This window comes from Dasypus novemcinctus, chromosome 24 (assembly GCF_030445035.2).
Source record: "Dasypus novemcinctus isolate mDasNov1 chromosome 24, mDasNov1.1.hap2, whole genome shotgun sequence".
NCBI lineage: Eukaryota > Metazoa > Chordata > Mammalia > Cingulata > Dasypodidae > Dasypus > Dasypus novemcinctus.
The window spans coordinates 3,151,776-3,167,123 of NC_080696.1; the positions used below are offsets into that span (position 1 = coordinate 3,151,776).

The 15,348-nt window shown below is 52.6% G+C and overlaps 1 pseudogene; it reads right to left on the reverse strand.

The window, feature by feature from the left end:
- On the reverse strand, positions 1–14,635 carry LOC101435347 (mitochondrial dynamics protein MID51-like; annotated as a pseudogene).
- Between the last annotated feature and the right edge of the window lie 713 nt (positions 14,636–15,348).

Sequence of the window (15,348 nt, forward strand, 5' to 3'; positions counted from 1 at the left end):
TCATCCCGGCAGCACGGAGAGCAGGGCCATGACCAGCGAGGCGGGAGGCGCCCGGGAACCTGGGAGGTCCCAGCTACGGAGCCACGGGTTTCTACCGGAGCGCCCTGGGCTGACCGCCCCACACTCCACGTGGCTTCCAGCTCCCCTTCGTCTGGAGCAGTAGAGAGTGCACCCCAACTCGTCTCTTTCTTCAGGAGTGAGCTCTGCACACAAGCTCACCTTGGCAAGCCTGCTGGCTGGGAGATGGCCGCGTGGACTTGCAATGGCCTTGAGGACCTTGAGGCACAGAGTTCGGCAGCCGGAGTCGGTCTGCTCCAAAGCCCGCAGGCGTGCCGTGTCGGCAGGACGCAGGCTCGGCTGCCACGAGTTGTCATAGAGGGCTGGCTGGTGTAGTCTGGCCACTGATTTGGTGTCACCAGGGGTCACCGATGGCAGGAAGTCAATGACGAAGCGCCTATCTGACTCACACTGCACGTCCAGGGTCAGCGCCGGCAGGGGTGGTGCCTGTCGGGCCACAGTCCAGGAGGGACCCTGTGGCCGGTGGCTGATGGAGCCAGCCACTACCTCCTCCAGCGTGTCTGCCACTGTCTTGGGGAGAGGTGGCCCCTTACTATCCAGCGGTCCCCAGTTCTCATGACGAACCGGGAAGAAGCCAGGACATTCATGATGGTGTCCTGCCAGGGACACGGGGCCACAGGTTCTGCTCAAGCACGGGGGGCACCATGAGTCAGCTGTGGCCAGCCGTCACCACCCGCAGGCCAGCCTAGAGGCCGACACTCAGCTCCGTGTCCCGAGGGGGCACATCGGGCAGCTTGGCCCTGGGAAGCCCCCCAGCTCTGCACTCGTGTCCACGGCAGCTTGCTTGGCCCGAGCCTGCCTGCCACCGGGTGGATGCCCGGGTCAGGTAGTAAGAAAGGTGTTTCTCCTGCAGGGACACGCGCACTTGTGACTTCGTCAAATCTGCCCGGCCCTTCCTGGCCAGTGGTCGGGGCCGGGGTGGGCAGGATGTATCTGAGTTGAGGGCCGAGGAGTCTGGGCACGGGCCTGCAGGGACTCGCCGGTCTTCTCGCCCTCGTTCAGCAGCTGGGGAGCCAGGTGGGCTCTCCCCGAATGGCTCAGGGGGGTGGGGCGGGCAGGGGCTCTGAGTGCCCAATCGTGCACCCGCTTCGCCGCCAGGGTGCAACGCCCAGCATGGCCGCTCTGCCACACCCAGCACCAGCGGGCACTGAGAGCACAGGTCAACGCCGAGCCGGTGCCACTGTCATCCCTCCTGCCACTGCGCGCTGGCACCTGCCGTGGCTCGCCTGCGGCTGCTCGGGGAGAGCGGCGGTGTCTGTGGAGGACCCCTTTGTCCTCCCTGCCTTGGAATCGGGGAGGGAAGGAAAGGAGAGGACTCCATATGGTCTCCCCCAGGCCCTCCTCCAGTTCCTCTCCCCGACCTTGGGATGCTCCAGCTTCTGATTGTTCTGGAAGTCATGGCGGGCGGAGGCGCAGTGGATCCGCGTAGCGCAGCTCCCTGCCCTGGCACCACGGAGCCGCGTGGGGACTTGGCCCACGGGGGAGGGGCCTGGCAGGGGCTGGCGGGTGCGCCCCGCTCTCCGGGCTCTGCCTCTCCCCGCACCCCTCCCAGGGCCCCCCATGACGGCCCCTCCCACCTGCTCTGCCAGGTCTATTTTCTTGTAATGTTTTTGGTTTTCATATCGTGGCCTTTAAGATGAGTTGGGAAATATTCCCTTCTCTTTAATTTTCTGAAACAGCTTCTGTAGAATTGGTGTTATTACATCCTTGAAGGTTTAGCGGAATTCACCAGTTAAGTCATCTGGAGCTTTCCTTTGTGGACAAGTTTTTAACTACAGCTTCATTTCTAAAATAGATACAAGGCCATTTAGGCGATCTCTTTCCTCTTTAGTGAGCTTTGATAGTTTGCATCTTTCAAGGAATTTGTCCTTTTCTTCTCAGTTTTCATCATTTTCAATTTTTTCCTTGTCAGTTTAATATCTTTAGACTCTAGTGATGTCACTTCTCATTCCTAATACTGGCAATTTTGTCTTCTCTCTCTTTTTGCAGATCAGTCTTGCTAGACTATTATTGAACTTATTGATCTTCTGTAAGAACCAACTTTTGGTTTCATTGACTTTCTCTATTCATCCTGGTTCTATTTTAGTTATTTCTGTTCTTATCTTTGTCATTTCCATGCTTCTGCTTACTTTGGGTTTCCTTTGTTCTTCTTTTCTTTGTTTTTTTTTTTTTTTTTTTTTTTAAAGTGATGCTGGGATATTTGATTTGAGACCTTTCTTCTTTGCTGACATAGGTGTTTAGTGCTAGGAATTCTCCCCTAAGTATCACTTTTGTGACACCCTCCAGAGTTTGAGATCTTGTGCTTTCATTTTACTGAGTTCAAATCACGTTTCTCTTTTGATTTTTTCTTTGATTCCTGGATTATTTAGAAGTGTTTTGCTTATTTTTCAAATATTTGGGCTTTCCCTAGATTGTAGAAATATTAATTTCACTGTGGTCAGGGAACATGTTTTACATGATTTGAATCATTTTTAAATTTATGAGACTTGTCTAATGGCCCAAAATATGGCATGTCTTGGCAAGTGTTTCACATACACTTGAAAATAATTTATATTCTGTGTTGTTGAATGGAATGTTCTCTAAATGTCAATTAAGTTGGAAGATAGTTTTTTGCAAGATTTTGCAAGTGTTTTATATACTGTGTCTACTTGTTCTTTCTTTTTTGAAAGTTTTATTTTATTTATTTATTCCCCCCACATTGTTGTTTGCTGTTTCCATCTGTTCTCTGTATCCATTCACTGTGTGCTCACTGTGTCTGCTTGTCTTCTCTTTAGGAGGGACCAGAACCCGAACCCAGGACCTCCCATGTGGTAGGCAGGAGCCACATCCACTTCCCTGCTTGTTCTTTAATTGATTGAGATAGGGTCATTGAAATCACTGACTGTAATTGTGGTTTTGTCTATTTCTTTTGCAGTTCTATCCGTTTTTGCCTCATGTATTTCAAGCTCTGTTATTAGTTTCATCAATGCTTAGGATTGTTATATCCTTTTTTTTTTTTTTTTTTTAAGATTTATTTATTTATTTTAATTCCCCCCCGCTTCCCCCCGTTGTCGGTTCTCTGTGTCTATTTTGCTGCGTCTTGTTTCTTTGTCCGCTTCTGTTGTCAGCGGCACGGGAAGTGTGGGCGGCGCCATTCCTGGGCAGGCTGCACTTTCTTTCGCGCTGGGCGGCTCTCCTTACGGCCACACTCCTTGCGCGTGGGGCTCCCCCACGCGGGGGACACCCCTGCATGGCAGGGCACTCCTTGCGCGCATCAGCACTGCACATGGACCAGCTCCACACGGGTCAAGGAGGCCCGGAGTTTGAACCGTGGACCTCCCATGTGGTAGACGGACACCCTAAACACTGGGCCAAGTCCGTTTCCCTGTTATGACCTCTTGATGAATTGACTATCATCATGAAATGTCTTTCTTTGTCCTTGATAATATTCCTTGCTATGAAATCTACCTTGTCTGATATTAACGTAGCCACTCCAGCTTTATTTTGACTAGTGTTAGCGCACTGTATTTTTTTCCCCAGGCTTTTGCTTTTAACCAATTTGTGTCTTTATAGGTAACATACATTTCTTATAGCCAGCATCTGGTTGGGTTTTGTTTTATTTTTATCTAATTTGATGATCTCTGCCTTTTAATGGAGATATGTAGATCATTTACACTTGATGTGATTATTGATATTGTTAGGTTTAGACCTGTCATTTTGCTGTTAGCTTTCTATATATCTCATCTGTTCTTTGTTCCCTCTTGCCTTATTTTCTGCCTTTTGGATTTCTTGAGTATTCTTTTGCTCCCCTTTTTTGATTATTAGTTACAACTCTTTGTTGTTTTATTTTAGCTTTTACTTAAGGTTTTATAATATATATTTAACTTACCATAATTTATATTCAAGTGAATTTATACCACTTCACATATGTTTAAGAACCTTATAAGAAGAGCATACTTCTGATTTGGTTTTTCTGGCCTTTGTCTTCTTGTTTTTATGCACTTCAATTTTATATGTCATATACCTCCACAGTACTACATTGTTATCACTTTTGTTTAAATAATCAAGTATATTTTAAAGGAATTTAAATATTAATTTCCACATAGTTACTGTTTCCAGTGCTCTTCATTTGTTTTTATAGGTCCATATTTTCATCTGGCAAAATTTTCCTTTTGCTGAAACTTTTAAAAATACTAGCTTTATTGAAATATAATTCACATACTATAAAATCCATCCATTTAAAGTGTTATTTAGGATATTCAGATATGTGCAGCCATCACTGCAGTCAATTTTAGAGCATTTTCATCTCATCAAAAGGAAACCCTGTGCCATTTAGCTCTCACCTTGCCCACCCCTTTCCCCCTCCCCAGGTGACCACTAATCTGCTTTCTGACCCTGTGACCTGGCCACTGGCTTTTGTAGGTTCAGGATCTCTGGAGATACTCGTGTCTTGCTCCAGAGAGTGAAGAGTCTGGGTAAGGAAGTAAGATGTGTGCTCAAGGGCCTGGGACCCGGAGCCCATGTGAGGCCAGTGTGAGGGCTGCGCTGTGGGCAGGTGAAGGTCGGGCAGTGGGCAGGTAAAGGTTGGGCTGTGGGCAGGTGAGGGCCGGGCTGTGGGCAGGTGGGGGTCAGGCAGTGGGCAGGTGGGGGTCGGGCTGTGGGCAGGTGAAGGTCGGGCTGTGGGCAGGTGAGGGTCGGGCTGTGGGCAGGTGGGGGCCAGGCTGTGGGCAGGTGGGGGTCAGGCAGTGGGTAGGTGGGGGTTGGGCTGTGGGCATGTGGGGGCCAGGCTGTGGGCAGGTGGGGGTCAGGATGTAGGCAGGTGGGGGTCGGGATGTGGGCAGGTGAGAGCTGGGCTGTTGGCAGGCGAGGGTCAGGCTGTGGGCAGGTGGGGGCTGAGCTGTGGGCAGGTGGGAGCTGGGCTGTGGGCAGGTGGGGGTCAGCATGTGGGCAGGTGAGAGCTGGGCTGTGGGCAGGTGGGAGCTGGGCTGTGGGCAGGTGGGAGCTGGGCTGTGGGTAGGTGAGGGTTGGGCTGTGGGCAGGTGGGGGCTGGGCTGTGGGCAGGTGAGGATCAGGATGTGGGCAGGTGGGGCCTAGGCTGGGGGCAGGTGAGGGTTGGCCTGTAGGCAGGTAGGGCCTGGGCTGGGGGCAGGTGAGGGTTGGCCTGTAGGCAGGTGGGGGCTGGGCTGTAGGCAGGTAAGGGTCAGGATGTGGGCAGGTGAGAGGTCAGAGCAGGGCAAGGGGGTTGGCCAGAATCTTTCTGGAGGTGACTTACCAATGTAGGGCTTATTCAGTGAAACTGGCCAAACTCATCCTGTTTCTGACCAGCTCTCATGTAAGGTTGTGCCCTTGCCGCTCCCTACATCTCCTTTGACAGGAGAGCTCTTCCCCAGCCCTGCCTGGTGGTTTGGGCGTTCCTTCTGGCTGTTCTCGAAGGCTGGGGAGGAAGCGCCATGGCTTTGACAATAGGGGCCCAGGGAAGAATTACAGCCTGCAGCCTCTCCCTGTGTGGTCACTGCAGCACCGCACACCTGCACGTGGCTGCCTGTGTGGTCAAAGCAGCACCGCACACCTGCACACCGATGCCCTGACTCACATCCTCTGACGAGCCAGGCCTGCCCCGGGCCCATGTTAAGAACAAGCTGTGATGCCACCTCTCCCCTGTGGGCTGGTCGGGACTTTCGTCGTGCTGTTTAACGCAGCTCCTTCACTTTAAAAGGTCTGCTCTGGGGTTAGCTATAGTCCGTAATCCCAGTTGCCCTCTCTAGGGTCCTTGAGTGGGGCCCCTGGATTTGTCCGCAAAGCCTTACCACCTCTTGCCAGGCTGCCGAGAGGCTGCTGCTGCGCTTCTCTTGGGTTGAGCATCGCCTTCCACTTACATTCATGCCACAAGTATTTATTCCAGGGGCAAACGATACGTCGAGCAGTTTGCTGGTCCCTGGAGGTAGAGTGTTGAGCAGGACACAGCCTTGACCTTCGATCTTAGAGTCTGTTATGAAAGACAGATGATACAAACAAACAAAAGTGAAGTGGCCTGAGTGCGGTGGGAGCATACCTGGGGCTCGACGGCAGGAGAGCGGGGGGCGCTGAGCTCCTCAGGTGGGGGGGCCCTCTAGGATGGCATTTCAGCCGAGACCAGAGCACCTCGGGCAGAAGAGCAGGCACGTGGAAAAGTCTCAGGGCTGGGAAATCTTGGTGATCTTAGAACACAGAGGAGGAGGTGAGGCCAAGAGCGAGCTGCAGAGGAAGCTGGGCCCGGGGAGGGGGGAAGGTGTGAGCCCTGAATTCCAAATGCAACGGGAAGCCGCAGAGGGCTTCGGGGAGGAGTGTTACATGATTGGATTTAATCTTTAGGTAGCTTTACTTTTTAAAAGCAATTACCGTTGTTTTTATCAATAGGGTACATGTCCACTGTAAACATTTTATGTAGTAGAGAAAAGAATTCCAAGAGGAGCAACAGCTTGCCTTGACGCGTGTTTTTCAACAGTCCCTCTGGGGGCTGGTTTGAGAATGGGAAGCACAAAAGGGGGAGCTTGACTGGTCCCACTTGATTTGTCATTCGTTTATTTAACAAATCTTCGTGAAGCACCTTTTCTGTGTCACTCACCAGCCTCAGCTTTGGGGAGGCTGGTGACATAGCAGAGAAGTTTCCAGCTTTCATGCTGCTGGCAGGGGGACAAGGCAGAGTCACTGGTGAGTGACACGAAGGCAGGCTGAGGGTGGCTTCTTCAGATGCCGAATCAGAGACTCTCTCTCTGTTGTGTGTGACATCTGAGATGTGACAGGAAAGACAAAAAAGGAGCCGGAAGAAGAGGCAAAGGCTGTGGAGAAGGATCTAGAAGGGGCGTGAGGAGGAGGCCAGGTCTCAGCGGGTCTCACACTTGGTGGAAACCACTGAAGCCCGAGTAGGAGAACGTGGCGCTTGTCCGGGCAGGAGCTGGTGGTGGCTTAGAGGAGAGAAGTGGCCGGATTTGAGGGGTACTTTGGAAGTGGACTGACAAGACTTCCAGGGATGGATGTGAAGGGGTGTCGAGGGAATGGAGACGTCAGGGACGACCCCCAACAGTGACTCACATAACTGGTGCAGTGTGTGGGGGTGCTGTCTACTGAGGTGGAGAAGGCTGGGAGGGGACATTTTGTGTGTGGGGAGCAAGCTGAGCTACGTTTTGACGTGTTAAGTTTGGGAGGCCACGAGAGTTCCCGGTGGAGGTGGCGAGGAGGCATTTTCATATCCAGATGGAGCTCTGAGGAGTCGTCGCAGCGACATTCACCTGTGAGTGGGTGGCACACAGGTGGCCTTGCAAGTGCATGAGGTCACCTGGTGGGCAGCACAGAGAGGGAAGAGAAAATGCCCCTGTGGCACGAGGTCTAGGAGGAAGAGCTAGCAAAGGAGAGGAGGAGGAGCTGCTGGAAAGCTCGGGGGTGGTGACAGAGGTCAAGAGGAGACCGAGCTTTAAGAAGGAGGGTGTGGTCAGGACATTGACTGGTGCTGAGAACAGGAAAGGACCCTGTGGTCTGGCAGCGTGGACGTCCCCGGGGACATTGCCAAGAACTATTTCCAGCGTGGCGCTGGAGGTGGAGCCAGACGGAAATGGATTGAAGAAGGAACATGCAGACACAAGAGGAAACTTGAAAGGCCGATAAACACATGAGAAGATGGGAAGCTTTAGCGCCAATCAAAGAAATGCAAATGATGGCAAAAAAGCACAAGACACCAGTTGTCACGCATCTAATTGGCCAGAAATTAAAATATCTTAGAGTAGGGCATTAAAACCGAAGTTTTGGTGAAGACTCCAAGTGACAATGGATGTGGAATCCAGGGATGGATCCCGGGAAGTGGTATTTACAAAGGAAACAGTCCCCAAGGCCACGACTCTGGGCTGGCAAGGGGTTGAGGGGGTCAGACAACGAAGGAGGGATCTGGTGAGATCTCTTTGGAAAGTGCTGTTGCTGTGGCGAGGCCGTGCCAGGCGAAAGGGGAGCGGGAGGCTGCCCCCGTCACTACAAGGCCAGCGGGGCGGAGCAGTTTGATGTTATTGGTGAATTCCAAAAAGAAATGCTGGATTATGTGTGTAGACTGGTCTTTTCCTCTGGGCACATGAGATTCTATTGGATTCAGAGGTCTACTCGATTAAATAATCAAGGAAACTCTTGTGCCAGTAGTGTTTATTCCCCGCCCCTTGGTGGGTGTGGACTCACAGATGAAAGGCAAGGCAAAGGACAGAGTTGGGGATTTCTGATGTTGGAGTTTGATGCTGAAGCCTTAAGCTGGAACCCCAAGAAGTAAGCACACAGAGGAAAGAGAAGCAAGCCCCGGAAAGAGAGGAAAACTGAGCCCAGAGAGAAGGAAGACCACGGAAGGGAGGAACCCAGGAAGCCTGTACCCTCGCAGACGTCGGCAGCCATCTTGCTCCAACGTGTGGAAATAGACTTGGGGAAGTAACTTATGCTTTATGGCCTGGTAACTGTACTCCTACCCCAAATAAATACCCTTTATAAAAACCACCGTTCCTGGTGTTTGTACCACGCCCCTTGGCTGACTACCACACGGCTTCTGGGGGGTCCTTTGAGGGCTTTGCCCCGAGGTCCAGACAGCTGGAGGCACAGAGGATGCTCACACTGAAGGAAAGGAAAGAAATCATCACCTTTTATGAGTTCGAGCACAGCAGGTTAGTTTTGCTTCTTTTTGGGCTTTATATAAATGGCATGTAACCTTGTGTGCCTGCCTTCTTTTGCTCCATTGATCCATGCTGTTGCTTGTAGTCTCTTTTCATTGCTGTATAATATTCCTTTATATGAATTTACTTCAATCATTTATCCATTGTGGTGTTTGACAGGACTGGGCCCCCTCCCTAGCCCCCAACCCGGATAACAGCCACGACTCGCAGAAGCTGCACGTTTGTTATGAACCTGTCCCTCTGTGGAGGTGCAACCAGCCGTTTACTCAGAAGGAGCCCGCCCGTGACACAACAGCCCGTCCAGAGGCCAGGTGTCCAGATACAGCTCGTTTCCTCACAAGAACAGAGGGGCCCCAGGACCCACCGACTGCTCCCGCACCCCTAGAACCCACTGCTCCCAGCCCGCCGCCCCCAGCCACGCTGTTGCCCTCGGGTCCTACCTGAGCCCCTGCCCCTCCCACGACCAGGCGTGCCCCCCCCCCCCGTCCTGTGCGGCACAAGCTCACGCCGCCTCCGCCAGGGCCGGGCGGAAGCTCCTGCCTCGACCCTTCCTGCTGGGTCCCCTCGACCATCCCTCGCCCGCGTCGCTGGTCTCACGTCCCAATTGTCTCACTCTGACGTCAAACAGTGTTGATGGATACAAAATGCTCTGATGTGTCCAGTGGTGGCTGTGGCCAGTAGAGATGCTGTGACTGCCTTGGCCATGTGACTTGGGTGTGCTCCTGCAAGTGGCGTTCCTGGCTCGTGTGTGTGTGTGTGTGTGTGTGTGTGTATTCATCTTCAGGAGATGCTGCCAAATTGTTTTCCAGAGTGGGCGTAACATTTTATACTCCCTTTAATGGTGTTGAAAGTGCCAGTTGCTCCATATCTTTATGGATACTTACTATTATCAGTTAAAATCTTTTCTTTCAGATGTTCTTATGTGTGTGTAGTGATACCTTATCTTCATTTTAACTTGCATTTCCCTGATAACTAATGAGATTGAGCCCTTTTCATGTGTTTATTGGTCATTTAGTCATTTACAGATCTTCTTTTGTAAAGGGCCTGTTCAAGTTTTTAAAACATTTATTTTTAACCTATTTAAAGATTGGGTTGTCTATCTCTTTTATTGATCAGAATTCTTTATATATTCTGATACTAGTCCTTTGCTGAATACATATATTGCAGTTATCTTCTTCCACTCTCTGGTTTGGCTTTTATGCATTATTAATAGCATCTTTGATGAACAGATGTTCTTAATTTAAAGAAATCCAGTTTATCAGTATTTTACTTTATATTTAATGGGTTTTGGGGGTTTTTGTTTAAGAAATTTTTGCCTACCCCAAGGTCATGAAAATTTTTCTATACTATTTTTTCTATATAGAAAAATATATAATATATAGCTTTTTCTATACTATTTCTATAGAATACTATACTATAGTATTTCATTGCCTACCCCAAGGTCATGAAAACTTTTCTATACTATTTCTATAGTATAGTATATAGTATGCTATTTCTATCGTATATATAGTATACTATTCTATAGTATTCTATAGTATACTATTCTATACTATTTTTTTTAGTATGTCTATACTATGTTTTAGGAACATTATTGTTTTACATTGTATGTTGAGAACTACATTCTACTTGTAATTTATTTTTGTGCATGTTGTGAAGTCTGGTCTGGCGTCTCCTTTTTTGAGGGATAAACAGTGTGTAATCAATGTTTTTTTTAATTGTAAAGACCATTCCTTCCCACAGGGGGCCTTTATCTCCTTCCAGCTCTCAGGAGGGAAGCTTTACCTGCGTCAGTCCCACATTTAATGTGTGATGTAGGGTTTTTGTTTTTTTTGAAGATTTATTTTATTTATTTATTCCCCCTGCCTTGCGGCTTGCTCGCTGTCTGCTCTCTGTGTCCATTTGCCACACGCTTTTCTGTGTCTGCTTGTCTCCCTTCGTTGTGTCATCTTGCTGTGTCAGCTCTCCACGGGTGCGGCCAGCCTGCCTTCACAAGGAGGCCCTGGGACGCGAACCCAGGACCTCCCAGATGGTAGACGGGAGCCCAATTGCTTGAGCCACAGCCGCTTCCCTTGTGTAGGGTTTTGTTGGTACCAGCTTTTAGATTAAGGAAACCTGATACTGCTAACTTATCACACTTTCTGAGAAAAGCATGAACAAGTGCTGGTGTGTAGCAAATGGCTTTTCCGCATCTGTCGAGGCGCTGAGTCTAAAACTGAGCTGAGCCTTTGGGAGCCTTATGGTGCTGAGGAGACAGCAATTGGTACTCAAAGCCTACCAACAGAAAAAAAATAAAATAAAAAAGAGAAAAAAAAATCAGAGCCCGCCACCAGCGAGGTTCCCTGCTGGGCCTGCGGGCTTCCAGTTGAGGCCTCCCAAGTGCCACATCCTAGGAATAAGGGTCAAGGCAAATAGACGAGCTGTTAAAAGAGACATAAAACCTGCCCTGGAGCATCTCAGTCTGATTAAAGTGACCTGCCCCTGCTGTCCGGCCTAAGCAAGAGGCTATGACATAATCCAGAGCCCTCTAAAATTTTTCTTAAACAGTATCTGATATTAAAAAAAAAATACTACCAGGAGTACCAAGAGGGCAAAACAATTGATGAGAACAAAGGGGGGGGGGTGGCTTAAGAAAAGAAGCCCATAGGAAATTCAGATACTGGAGAGTTAAAAATACTCACGTTTAATATGCCTTTGAATATAGGTGACCGATGGAGATTTCACCAGAGAGCTGCATCCATCTAGTAAAAAGAGTAGGATGGGAATTATTCTCTGAGCTTATCTGGATGCACTTATTTTGCTAAGGTATTTTAAAGAGAATCCCAGACATTAAATTAATTCATCTATAAATGCGTCATATCTTTCTAAAAGATAAAAATAATTAAAAACATAAGCTCAACCCCTTCCAATTAGGAGGAGGTTCCTAATATCTATTACTCTGTATTTGTTGCATTTTCTCCTACTGTTTAAAAGTTGTGTATGATGACTTTGCTTCTATACAGCTCTGTTTTAGGGATTAGAGAAAAGGAAGAGAAAATGCCACATAGGATACAAAATATAGTGGAGCAAAAGGCCGGCAGTGGGAGCGGCCTCGCTTGCAGCCCCGCGCTCAGCCCGTTTCTCTTTACAGCGGCACACGGAACCTTTCCAGGTGTGGTCTATGCACAGTGCACCTAAATATCTATAGGTCCACATCTCTATCGTTAGTGAAAGATCGCTGTTGGGATTGTAATATGTGCGATAAAAAAGCACATTTCCCAGCTGTGCATGGACAAAGCGCACTAACTGTAAAAAAAAATGGTTTATCTTTGCTAACCTGTACTTCCCCATAGCAAACGGCACGCCTCCGTGAATGGCCACGCAAGAGCGTCTCGCATACGCCAGTTTTGGCACCTGCTCAGCTGCCCGGTAGCTGGATGGCAACCCAAGGGCTTTGACTCTTCTGAGTTGTGGTTCAGGTGGAAGGGTATGAGGACGATTACTTACGAGCTAGCTATGCAGAGCCCTAGAAAGCGCGTCATTCCAAGTTCCCTCCCAGGATGTCACTGCCCACGGGAGCTGCCCGGGGGCGGAGCGCCGCGGTGGGGCACGAGACGCACAAACGGTGGCCGCTTACCAGTTGGGTGCTCGTCGATCGGTTCCATCATCTGGAAAATGAGAGTAATTCCTGCTTCTTTAGGTTCCTGGAGGATTAAATAGGGTGAAAATAGGAAATTAACTTCAAAAGGACGATGCTATCTGGGGTTCCCTCAATTTGAGTTCCCCAAGAAGTGGCCCCTGAGTAGGAGGGTGAGGCGGGACGGGCAGTGACCTGTCGTGAGGTCGCTACGGAGCGCTCACCTGGGGGCAGCTGCGCTGGCGGGGCCCGGTGGGACACCCTCAGAGGGTGGGGCCTGGGGCAATTCCCCGCGGGCCTCGGCCTGGCTGTGGGCCCCGCCGGCCCCCGCTCAGGCAGGGCAGCCCCGGCAGTCCTGGAGCCTCTGGGACGGGCCCTTCATGGGTCAGGTGAAAAGAGAACTGCTGTGGCTTATTTACTGCACGCGTTCACAAGGAAGGCAAGTTGAGTTTTTCCACCTCTTAGTGGAGCCCCGCTAAGAACCCCTGCTCTAGGAGAAGAGCTGCAGGTGCTGCCTCTGTCTCCACCCGCCTCCGCCTGCACGTCCATCTCAGTGGACTCATCATCCAGATACGTTTTTGGATTCAGATACTTCAGGGTTTCCCCAAATCTCTTTTCCAAATCCTGTGCACGGGGCCAGCTCCACCGCTGCTGGCGTGGCCGTCTCGTGGTGGCTGCCTCTTGTCCCACCTGCCACCTGCCTTTGGTTGGGGCCTGGAAATGCGGGGAAGGCCTCGGGGCTCGCTGACAGAATTACACTCAGGTGGCGGCTTGTGTCCTCACGCCTCTCTAGTCCCATTTCCACCCAGAAACTTCATTTCAGAGGCGGATTCCTCCTGACGGTTCACGAGAAAGGAGCGCTGGGGCGGGCAGCATCCTAAAGCCAGGGGCGGCGGGAAGCTTAGCCTCTGTCTTCTCCCCAGCCAGGCCCTTCGTGAAACTGCTCAGGTGGTGCACAGCTGACTGGCCCGTGCATCTCTCTCCCACCCTGCAACAGCACTCTTGGGACATTTATTTTTAAAAAAGATCTCTGCTCTCAGGCCTTTTTGTGTCCCCCCGATGCCAGCCCCCCGTGCCCTGTCCCCTGTAGCTGGGAGTCCGCACATGCCATTTGGGGACCAGGATCCCATGGCCGTGGCCGGCTTGGCCAACTGTCCCTGCTGCATGTGGGGGCCTTCCCGGGGTGCTTCTCAGCTGGAGAAGGAGCCCCCCTGCTGAGGAGACCCCACGGCCCCCGGTGTGCTGGGGCCGGGCCGGGATGCCTGCCTCCCTCTCCTGCCCTGAGCCTGGCGCCGCGACGCCTTCCTCACCTCTGGGGCACAGTCGAAGGGTTTGAATTTTCCACTGACAGTTTTTGGTTCATGGGAGGTGAAAGCCCTAGAAAAACTCAAAACAGCGCCCGGAACAGCCCGTGGCAAGCTTTCAGAAAGGCCGGCGACCTGCTGGTGGCTTTCTTTTCTGGTATCACAACAGCCGCCTGCACTGTTTCCCACTCAGCGGAGTGACTTTTTGATGGATTTCCCTGGGTCTCTTGGCGTCGCGTGGGCATAAACTCAGCCGGGCTCCACCGCGGCGGCAGAACCAGACGTGAATAATAGTCATAATAAACCGGCACAACCCTGGAAGCTTCCAGAGAGCTTTCCCGCCCGCCCACCTCGTTCCATCCAGAGCACCCCAGAAAGGCGGGCCTGGCGTCCTGGACCCACGTCCCCGGGGGGCTGACGCGTCCCCAGCCTGCACCAGGCCTGGGCGTCGGGGAGGGGCTGGGGCGGGAGGACCTGCCGGGCTGGGGGGCAACTGGGACAGGCCCCGGGGGGCCGGACCCGGGCAGAGCAGGACTGGCCGGTGGACCGGCCTGCAGGGGCCTCACCTGGTTTGTTCCGGGGCCACCGCCAGGCGAGGCGGGCCAGGGGGGCTCGCCCTGCTTCCCGCTCTGCCGTGCCCCTCACGAGCAGCTCTGGCGGGGGCTCCACCTTGCCCTCCCCCCACATCCCCGTCTCTCTCCTCAGTCACCTTCAGCTTCAGAGGGAAGGACCCGTGTCTGCGCCAGCCTCCCAGCAGCACCGCCAGGCCTGGGACCCCCGGGCCTGGGGGGGCGGAAAAGGCCCTGGCGGTCAGGGTGGGCCCCTGGCGCGTGGCGAGCCGAGCAGCTGGGCGCCTGGATGGTGTTTCCTTGTCCTCAAGGGGCCCCACCGGTACCCACGGGTGGAGAGACAGGAAACCGGGTCACAGGAGAGCCAGAGGGGGGTGGGCGCCTGCATGGTGTGGACGCTTGTGCCACGGTGTCCATGCCTCACTTGCGCCCGTCGGGTCACCCAGCGGCAGTTTCGGGAGTGCCGTGGCGGGGAGGAAGCCTGGGCATTCGGAGGGGCCGAGGGCGGAGCCCTGGCAGATGTGCAGGCATGGCTACTGCCTGGAGGAGGCGGCCTCAAGCCCTGGTGAAGGGTGGAACTGCAGAGCCACGGGGCCACGCTCCGGGGGTGGGGGGGCCGCAGCTTCCACGCTGGCCGTTTTGAGGACACGGACACGGTCCCTTGTGGCGGAGGCCAAGGATGTGAGACAGGCTCTGCGGGGGGGGGGCTGTAGCGGGTCCTTTGCAGCATCCACTTGCTTGTTTTCGGTGGGCGGCACAAGGGCGTGTGGTTTTGGCGTTCCGCTGTCGTGGGTGTTGGCCGAGGCCGGCCTGGACATGGGGACTCCCTGTGGGGCGGACGCTGCGGCCCGGGGAGGCGCGATGAAGGTCAGGAGGGGGCTTTGGTGGTGTGGACGGCCGCGGCCAGCGGAGGCCTGACCGTGCAGGACGCAGTTGGGGGGCAATGGCTGCGCCATCCAGCTCGTGGTCCCCGTGGCCAGGGTGGCCATCCACTCGGGGGTTTGGCAGAGACCCGGTGTGCTCCCCCTCCCTGGGGGCTCTGCCCGTGGGGAGGGCGGCAAACGCGAGGCGATGGGGGGAGCTGGGGAGAGGCGGAGCCTGGGGCCCGGGATGGGGTTCGGGCATCTAGC